The following is a 9,480-nucleotide window of genomic DNA, read 5'->3' on the forward strand; positions in this document are numbered from 1 at the left end:
GAGGCAGGCAAACCTCAAGAGGCCTCATGAAATGCAGAGATTAGAATGGAATCTATCCCAGGCCACTTTCTCATTCAATGACTTGCCATATGACCTTGTCCGAAATTCCTGCCCCTTCGGGATCTTGGTTTCTCCATCTCTACAATAAATTGGTTGGTCTTAAATTTGTTGTAAGGATTTATTGGGTGAATGTATCTTAAGTACCCAGAGCAAGTCAATAAGAGCTCAAAAAACATCAGCACTTCTAAATGGGACTTTGGCTCATTGCGGACTTAGCTGAGCCCGGGGGATCTTCGCCCAGAAGAACCCGCTTCCCACTCATCAGAGCGCTGCTGTTCCTGCTGGATCCCCGGGGTCTGCAGCGGCTCCACCTGTTCCTCCCAACCCTTCCCTTTTCTTCTCCCACTTAACAAACAGCTTCACTTAAAAAGCCATCTGGGAGGATGGATGGCACGAGGCATATTTTGTAGAATAAGTTTTCAGGGAGAGAAGCCAAGAAATTAAAGGCACAGCACTTACGATTCCAATCTTATTAGGCCCCGTAACTCTGACTGTTGAGGAATTGTGTTTCTACATTATAAATTCCCACTTCACCCCCACCGCCCAGTGTTCTGGGCTCCATTTCCATTTGTCTTTGAGCCGGCCTGCTCGACGTCTCCTGCTAGCTCCCTCCTCGAGATCGACTCTCCTCCCTCTCACCAGGAGGGGCTGCAGCTGGGGCTTTCCTAATCCGAGGCTGTCCTCTCCTGTGCTGTTGCCATCCCACCTCCGGGAGCTGCCCCCTCTCCCTACAGGTGAAGGTTTGTCTCCTTCTGCGGAGTCTCCCAAGGCAGATTTGGAAGATGCCCTTGAAGGAGAGATGTGTCCACAATTGGGATGGAGGGGTGTCCCGGGCAAGGGTGTGCACAGAGCATGGGTGACCACTCAGTAGGGAGCCGAGAGTGTGGGCTTCAGAGGCTGAGAGATCTGAGCCGAGTCCTGCCATGCTGCCTGCAAGGTGTCTGATCTTCATTCATAACCCACACTCACTGAGCCTGGGTTTTTTCATCAGGAAAATCAAACAAAATAATTGTCCCACTTCTCAGAGTTGTCATGGGGACTAAATGACATAATATGTGCAAAACACTGAGCACAGAGTACACACTATCAGTACTTGGGTGGGGGAGAGGAGCTGGGTTGACACCCTGAGCAATCTAAGATTCCAAATTGCTGTGGTTTTAGAAACCTAACATTCTGAGATCAAATGATTCAATTATCCTAGGATGAGAAGATTCTCAAGATTCTAAGACGTTAAAAAATTATAATTTTATTAGTCTACTTGCCTAAGGCTTATTAGTAATCTGAGGCTGTGTGCTTCAGAGAATCAGGTTAGACTGAACCCATGCCCTATCAGCAATGCTTTTCCTAGCTATATGATGGACAAGGAATATTTATCTCTGCCCCTCCCCTGACTTCAAATCTTCCGTCCTTATTCCCACCAGCCCTTGTATTCTTCTTGGGTTTACTTTTATTAAATCCAGCCTTACCTACTGGATCCTTTGTCCCAGACACAACCAGACCTCTGTTCCTGGACCCTCCTCATCCCTGCCGAACCTCATATCTGCCCATTAAAATCTCACTTTTAAGGTCTAGGTTGCAAGTGGAACTTCCCAGAGCCTTCGTTTTCTTTCCAATTAAAATTAATAATCAATGTTGTGCTTGGTGTTTCCAGTGTGCTATGTTTAAGTCATATATAACCTCCATCACAGTCTGACTCATTATAGCTGAAGAGATAACCACTGACTTTCGCCCTATCTCAGACCCACCTCTGATGTAGTTCCAAGACCTCTCCACGCTCCATAAGGAAGGAAGCCATGTGACTATGATTGGTCAGAGGTGGGACACTGATTGGGCCATGGTCACTAGTAGGCAGCGTTAGTGCATGGAACTAACCTTGGATCAGCCCTCTCCCTTCCACCTGCAGCCAGGACACCAGTCAGCTCTGCAGACCTGGCCCTGGTATAGCCAAGGCCAGAGGAAGCAGGAGGTCTCACTCAAGCCTCACTTTGACCTCCAGGCCCATATTAGTCATGGTGCAGAGGGCAGAAATGAATCCACTCTAGAGATAAAGAATTCAATGCAGGAAAGGTGACATAGGTGGTGGCAGAGCTGTAGAGTCAAACAGAAGATGATGAGTCTGCCCAGAACGTAGTGATAACCAGAAGCAGCTGCCGCCCCAGAAGCTGGAATTATCAGTGAGAGTCATGGCCAAGGTGGGGACCACCCTGAAGCTCTAGGACTATAGGGTGCGGGCCTGCCCAGTGGGAGCTAGGATCACAGAGAGGTGGCTGCTGCTGAAAAGGCCACCCGAGTCTGTCTCTTCACATAACTTTGAAAGCTATTTGTTCATTCGCTAATTCATTCATTCCTTTGACAAATATTTATTGAATCACTACTCTATCTGAGACTACATTCTAGGTGCTGGCAATAAAGCAGTGAACACAACAGATAGCAATATCTGCCCTCATTGAACTTAATTTCTAATTGGGGGTGACAGACCCTAAAGCGGTGAGATGTACCAGGTGGCCAACTCCTACTCATTCTTCAAGTCTCAGGGAGAGAGTGGCTCCTCCAGGGAGCCCTCCCTGAACACTCCTCTACCCTCATCCAGACAGGCCAGAGCTTTCTCTGTGCTCCCAGATCTCCTTGTGCTTCCTCTGTCGGGCAGGCCATAGAATTTCCAGTCCTCACTGTGACCTGGTGGTTCACAAGTAGGAGACAAAGCGCAGTCTCCCCAGTTCCCCTCTCCAGCCAGGACCCATCATGGCCTCTGGGGCAGCAGGGGCTCTTCCCGCCTCAGACCTCCGTCTATAATTGGGAGTAAGGATGATCTCCTTCCTACATCCTGCCCCCTTCTCCCTACCCTGCCCTCTTTCCTCAGGAAGCGTGGGCTACTGTCTCCTGATGGAGCCCTAAAGGTGTCTCTAGCCAAGCTCTCCCCTGTGGTCTCCTGGGATGCCTGGCTGCCTCTCCCACTTTTCTCCTTTCTCTGGAGGACCCAGCTTAGGAGCCACACACTCCACATGCCAGGCCGGCCTCTCAGGCCCCAGCCTCCTCACTCAGGAAATGGCAGCTCCATCCATCCGGCCCCTCAGCCAGAAACCTGGGCGAGTTCTCAACAAATCCCCCACTCCACATCCACCCATCCTGGATCCACCCACTGCTGTCCATTCCCCTGGCCACCACTGTGGTCTAAGCTGCCATCAGCTCCTGCCTGGACATCCCCCTTCACCTCCTCACTGGGCCCCCTGCTCCCACTCCAGCCTACACAGAGGATCTGAGGATTATTTTAAGGAACAAATCACATCAAGTCACCTTCTTACTTAAAAACCCTTCAGTGCTGCTCAGGGAACCTTGAGTAAACCCAGCCCTGCTGGCCAAGGCCCGGGAGGCCCCGCAGGGTCTGGCTGCTGCCCCGCTGCTTCTTCCCCCTCCTCATGCTCCCTCCTCAACACACTCCGCCCCAGTGCCCTCCTTCAGTCCATCCAACACTCCTTCCCACCCCAGGGCATTTGTACGTGTTGTTCCCACTCCCTAGATCACTCCACTCCCCGCTCTTCAGATAATTGGCTCCTTCAGATCTCAACTTACATATTAGTTCCTAAGATTCCCCTGTGCCCCTCATTATCTTCCCACATAGCCTCCTGTACTTGGCCACATCTCCAGGCGTGTTGTCTGTGTGACTCTTCCTTAAAAAGCCATGATCTCCTCTGCACTGTGAGCCCCAGGAGGCCAGCACCTGACCAGACTTTTTTTATTTTTCATCCCTGTCCCTAGTATCTACAGGCACCTAGTAGCTACTTAGAGAATGACCTGGATGAGTACCTGGAACTATAAGAATGAGAAGAGAGTAAAAAAAAATAAACAGCCCATGTCCCTTTAAATAGAGCAGAAATAACTGTGAGTGTTGTTAATTGTTTTTATTTGGAGGATGTTGGTTTTCATTTTATTTGATCTTTTAATAACTCACACTACATAATCAGCTGGTAATTACAGCTTCCATCTCTGGCTTGTGCCTCCCCTACTTCGGCTCAGAGGAAGGAACCGTTTCATATTTAATCAGTATTTGAGCCGGAATGCTCTCAGGGGAGCAAGCTCATGTCGGGGTGTAGAGTTTAATTCTCAGTGATGTTAATTAGAACAGGAAAACAACCTGAGCTCAGAGGAGGGCTTCAGTGGGCCCCCCAGTGATGAGAATGAGAGGCTCCACCCTGCTTGCTTGCCCAGCACACAGCAGCTGAGCACTCACATACCAGCACTGGCTGTCCCATCCCCATGGGGTGGTGCGGAGACAACTGTCCCTCCCAGGCTTCCATACCTTTGCCAAACCTGACAGCTGCTGGTGGCCCAAGTGGGGATCCGCTGTCTTCATCTGCTAGTTCCCTCAGGGGCTTTCTGGAAGGATCCAGGTGATAAGGGGAGCAGGAGGGATTTAGTGGCAGATTAGGGTATTTCTAGACAGTCAGCCCCATCCCCACTCCACCAGAAACAGGATCTTTCCTTTATCGACCATCATCTCACTGTCTCTGTTCTCCCCTGCTTGCCTGGGTTTCCAGCAGAGGGAGAGGGCGAGGGAGGAGGGAAGACCTACTGGCTCGAGTCACCATCACTCACACATTTTAACCTCCTGGAGGTGGAATGTGTCACGTATTACTTTCCCAATCCACATTTGTTTGCGTGACTACACAGAAAGCTCTAGAATGCAAGGTCTCTTTTTCCTTACATGTTATCCCAGCACCTAGCCCAATGCCCAGCATATGGCAGGTGTTTACTAAATAAATGATTAAACAGAGAGTAGAGTGAGCGTCATAACAAGGAGAGGACTTTCTCAGACCAGGTCTATATTGGTGCCAACAGCAGGTTAAGGGGTGGATTGTGTTAACCTACCTGGCTGAGACATTTCTCAATATGGCTTCTGGGAGAAGGGCCCTCAGCTCACTTGCTGAAACAAAACCCTGGTCAATGCTGATGATCCTAAGTGTGTTTCATTTGAAAGCAAATCACACAGGATTTGGAACATGGAATGTGTCACATGAGAACGGGAAGGAGCTGTGGAGAATTCATCTTTCCAGTTTTGAAGTGTCATCTCTGCCATGCTAATCTGGGGTTCTCAGAAAAGCTGAGCATGATGATTATAAGCATTCATTGAGCACTTGCTGTGTTCCCAGCACTGGCCCTGGATCTCACACATATTAACCCATTTAATCTTCACATCAGCCCTCTGAAGGATGTAAGTGATATTGTGTCATCCTCATTTTACTGACAGGTAAGCTCAGGCACAACGTTTCGGCCACTTGCCAAAAGCCTCACAGCTGGTGAATGTGGTTGAAACTTGGTTCTGGAGTGACTCCGACCTGGTTTAAACATCAGCCTGGTGACTCTGGGTGTCTCAGCCCCCCATCTGGAAATGGGGCATAAGGACCACCCTGGCAGGACTTGCCTGCAAATTGACAGAGACAGTATGTGGTAAGAACTTAGCTTTCGTTCTAGCAAACAGGAGTTGCTCAGTAGATGGTGAGGTCCATCTTCCTCCAAGTAGAGAGCTCACATTGGTCCACGGAGACGATGAGGCCTCAACAGCACCGGGTGGAAGCTGTAATATTAGAGCCAGAAGAACTTCTGTGTCGCTGAGCTCAAGGTCCCCACTGCAGAATAGAAGGAGGCCAGGAGGTGGGAACATAGGAGAACACTGCAGAGCAAAGATTGGAAACTCACCTGTCACTGGTGGAGGGATGATCCTTCCACACCCCACGGCTGGGGATTCAAATGCTTCCTTTTAATACTAAGTTAAAGTTTTTCAAAGAGAGAGCAGGAATCATAACCCCACATGGTTCCTGGGATTTGGGTCACAGGCTTGCCTGCTTGTCTTTGCAAGGAGGAAAGGAAGAGGACTCTTCTCTCTGAGTGGCAGGGGCTGGAGGCTGGGTCATGACTGTCAACTTTTCTACTACAGAATCACAGTCAGGTGACAGGAAGGTGGGTCAGTTGGACCAGCCAGATAGTAGGGAATGAAGGTGGCCGTTAAAATAGAAGACAAGGTAGGCAGCAAAGGGTGGACTCCAAGGGACCTCAGGAACCACATGGAAGAGTTTGGCCTTGACCCTGAGTGCAGTGGAGAGCCCTGGGGACAGGAAGCCTTGGGGAGACCTGGTGAGATATGCATTTTAGAAAGATCATACTGCTGCATGGAGGGTGAGCTGCATGCGGGAGAGATGGAGCCAGGACAAGTAGCAGACAGGGGCTGTTGCATTAATTAAAGCCAGACACAGTGATCCCTGGACTGAGGCAGGAACAGCTGGGATGGAGGGAAGGGCCTTGTTTAGAGAAAAAAAAATTGTGGGGAGGCTGAAGAGAGATGATATGGTTGTTATTAGATGTGGGTGTGAGAGAGGGAGCAGCAGAGGATGTGATGTCCAATCTCCAGCCTAGGGGTCTGACAAAGCCACTGACAAGACCACCTGGAAGAATCTTAACTAGAACACCATTCATCCCTGGGGTCCAGGGAACCAGAGTCCAATGGACCGGCTGATCCTTGCTTGTCTCAAGGGTGCTCTCCAAAGGTAGCAGCAGACCATCCTAAAGAATCATGAGATGGGCAATGACTACATGGACAATGACCACAGAAGCCCGGAAACTGTCCAGGGTCCTCCAGGGTCCCTCTATTTTCCCACCTCGACACAGCAAAGGAAAAATTCCTTTGAAAATGAGAGAGTAGCTTAAACTAAACAGATTACAGGTGGTGGGCTAGTACTTTATTAATTACATTTCCTCAGTCCACTTAAACCTGGACCTTTTACTTAGATTTATAGAGATAATTTAGATTTATAAGACTAGTTATTATGCATTAAGTACAGAAAATGCCGATCAGTTTTCAGGGGCAATGTTTATTGAAGTATAAAAAAGAAAATATGTAAAATCTAATTGCCCTTGAGTTTCACTTCAGAGCTGACAGGAGTCTAGGAGTGGGGTGGATACACTTCAGCAAACAAGGCATTCTCATTGCTCCTGGGTTGTAATTTTGTCCTCCCCATGCTGTTCATTTAAATAAAAACCAGACATCACACCATGACTGAGACACACACCTGCCCACCTTGGAAGGTGCTGTCTGGGGCTTTGTCTATACAAATCACACGGTGAAGGACAAATGGGGGGCAGGGAGGCATTGTAGAAGGAGCATTGGACAAGGAGTCTGGCAGGAGAAGCACTGGACGGGGCATTTGGAGCCCTGGGCTATAGTCCCGGCTCCCATACTGACTTCTTCGGGCAGATGCATGAGACAGGAGGGCTGGGGTTAGGTGGTATGATGTCTTTTCCAGCTCTAAAGTTTGATGGATCTGGAAAGGTGGTCCCACCTCCAGATGGAGATGGTCACTCAGTTCCCACCAGTTGTCAGGAGCCATGGCTATGACCTCCCAATGTCTCTCTGCCATGCACCCAGCCCTGTAGTCCTGGAACCACAACTTTTATGGACCTGAGAGGCTACACTGCACAGCCAGGTGGCCCAATGGACGCTGCCCTAGCAAGCCTCCCTCCAAGTGGGGTCAGGCCCAAGCCTCTAGCAAAGGGTAGGCTCTAGCCTGGGGCATTCATGATCTAGCTGGTGAGACGAGATGCTCAGCTTCCAGGAGTGGGATATGGGGAAGCCTGTGAAAGATGCCTGGAAACTGCTAGTAAAAGAGGCTTTGGTTGTCATTCACTCCAACCCCCTGATTTTCCAGAGGGGACCCTCACACAGTCCCACAGCCTAATAGCGACAAATGGAAAGACCTCAGATCTCTTGCCAGCTCTGCTGCCTGAAGGCAATTTGACAAACCACTTAAGGGTGTACATTTTACTTCTACCAGCAACTTCCCTCCCCAGAATCTCTCCTGGAAATGATCCTTCCTTCTTCGTTCTCCAGGAGATGGCTCTTCTGCTCTGTTCACTTCTCAGGGTTCATGGACATGAGCAGTCAACAGAAAGGGCTGCAGGGGATGCCTGACAGCTGAGGTAGGCTGTCTGCCTCCCAGGACTGTTTCCTTAATGGTAACAGTGATAATAGCTGCAGCCATTCTTGATACTCACTGAGAACCAAACACTTCAATATATCAGCTCGTTTAAGCCTGACAGCTCTCAGTAGAGGGTATTGTGATCCCTGCCTGACTGATGAGGAGGGCTCAGACAGGTTAAGTGCCTATCCAAGGTCACACAGCTAAAAGGAGGCAGAGCAGAGATGGACACTCGGATTTGCCTGACTCCAAGCTCTTCTTCCTGCCCTAGGCTGCCTTCCTAATTAGTCTCCCTGATGCTTGTCATTTCCGCCTGTAACTCCTCCATTCTGTAGCCAGAGGGGCCTTCCCTAAGTATTCCCTACCCCACAGCCTTCAGTGTCTCTCTGCAACTGTTAGAATGAGTCTTAGCCCCGCCTTGGGGTGTGGGAGGCCCTTTCCTGGCTGGCTCCGACCCTTTCTGCCTGACCAATTTTCCTTGTTTCTCACAGCACAGCAAACCATGCCCACATGGCTCTAGGTCTTTTTATCAGCTGTTTCTCTACCTGGAAACTATTCCTGCTAGAAGCATCTCTCCTCCTCTGCTCCCACCGGGCTCAGTTCACACTTCTGAAGCTCTCACTTTATGTCCCTTCTTCATTTTGTCTCATCCTCTGGTCAGAGATTGGCGAACGTTTTCTGCAACGGGCCAGATAATAAATATTTTAGGCTTTAAACCATACCGTCTCATGTGCAGCTTCTCAACTCGACCGGCATGGCTGTGTTCCAAAATAACTTTATTTATGGACATTAAATTCTAAATTTCATATAAATTTCATATAATTCTAAATTTCATATAGCTTTTTTGGGGGTCCGCAATTTATAAATTTAAAAATTATTCTTAGCTTGTAGGCCATAAAAACGTGGCTGGCCAGATTTGGCTTCTGGACTACAGTTTGTCCGCTCCTTCTCTAATTTGTGAGCTCTTTAAAGGCAGAAATTGTGTGTCATTCAGTTCTGTATCTCAGTAAGTACTTGTTGAGAGAATGAATGAATTTACTATCAATCTGCTGGGAACACGTCTGAGGACTCCACATCTGGCTTGCTCCCACCCCCCAAGCCACCAGAAACAGAATGGAAGAGCAAGGGTTTCTCTCCTTCCACTTGCCACTCTCCCACTGATGCATCCTACTGGTCAAATGTAACAGGAAAGCTGCTAGCAAAGGATGCTAGGCAATGTAGTTTTTAGAGGAACATCCCTATAGTACGAAGTAGAGGAGGGAAGAGAGGGAAAGGAGCTGATAGCAACCGAGAAAATATCCTGTTTGTCACCCCTCGACTGCTCAGCACATATTCTCACCTTTCCACCCTTTTTCTTGAATAACAACAGCTTCCATAAATAGCCACTGCAGCCTGATGTTTCCAGTAAATATGATTAACCCTCCTGTAAATGAACACATCCTTTATTCTTTCC

The sequence above is a fragment of the Pteropus vampyrus genome, unplaced genomic scaffold (genome assembly GCF_000151845.1).
Source record: "Pteropus vampyrus isolate Shadow unplaced genomic scaffold, Pvam_2.0 Scaffold36, whole genome shotgun sequence".
Classification (NCBI taxonomy): Eukaryota; Metazoa; Chordata; class Mammalia; order Chiroptera; family Pteropodidae; genus Pteropus; species Pteropus vampyrus.